This window comes from Solanum stenotomum, chromosome 10 (assembly GCF_019186545.1).
Source record: "Solanum stenotomum isolate F172 chromosome 10, ASM1918654v1, whole genome shotgun sequence".
In the NCBI taxonomy this organism is placed as follows: Eukaryota; Viridiplantae; Streptophyta; class Magnoliopsida; order Solanales; family Solanaceae; genus Solanum; species Solanum stenotomum.
The window spans coordinates 28421091-28421996 of record NC_064291.1 but is presented as its reverse complement, the minus strand read 5'-3'; the positions used below and the strand labels follow the sequence as shown (position 1 = coordinate 28421996).

Sequence of the window (906 nt, the reverse complement as noted above, 5' to 3'; positions counted from 1 at the left end):
ATAGTTGTTGCACCTTAGCTATTAAACAAATGTTGCTAACTTAGCTGCTTCATGTTGATCAATATCTTCCTTAAAGAAAAATCGAGGTATTTTGTTTGAAATTGTTATCATGAGATATAAAAATAATGAATATAGCAGCAACACAACTATATAGCAGCTATATAATTGAACTATTTGAACTCATATTATTGAGATTATAAAGACCAACTAACTAATATGTTTTCCTAATATGTTTTATATTTGTTGACAAGCTATAGAATGTGCTTACAGAAAATGACGATATTTATGCTCTGAAAGCAGAAATCTTCAACACCAAGATTTGAACTTTTCAGGCGGCACAAGCAGAAGAATTTCGATGGAGTTAGTTGACTGAGTTGGGCTGAGTTTAACATTGACCAGTTTGTCCATTTTCACATATTATACCTTCTGGGTCATCATTCTGCCTCTTGTTGACAATGATCATTTCGTGCATCAGTATTTTGTACCTCAAGAATACGCAATTCTCATTTCTGTATATGTTGCAGTGGCACTAATCTGCTTCTTGAGCATCTGTATTGGATACGTCATGATCGAGTCCAAGAAGAAGAAGGCATGATAAGGCAATGACAAGTCCTTTTTTTGCTCTATCGAATTCATGATAATTGATAATTTTTTCTTAATATCTTTTTAGTGCTTCTCGTTTTAAATATCCCATGTCATAGATCACATAGATTTTTCTATATTCTTGAGTTCCTATGAGTTTCCTAGCTGAAATTTTTTATAAAATTTTCAAAGAACACTTGGTATTACAGCAAGCTTGTCAATGATAATAATATTTTTGAAATTACATAACCAACATAATAGGGGAACATTACCATGAGTTGAGCTTGATTATCAACAAATATTACAAGAAAATCAAGAAAATTT

The 906-nt window shown here is 31.5% G+C and overlaps 1 pseudogene; it reads left to right on the top strand.

Moving 5' to 3' along the window:
- The first annotated feature begins 355 nt into the window (after positions 1–355).
- LOC125842509 (dolichol-phosphate mannose synthase subunit 2-like) lies at positions 356–595 on the top strand (annotated as a pseudogene).
- Positions 596–906: the final 311 nt, after the last annotated feature.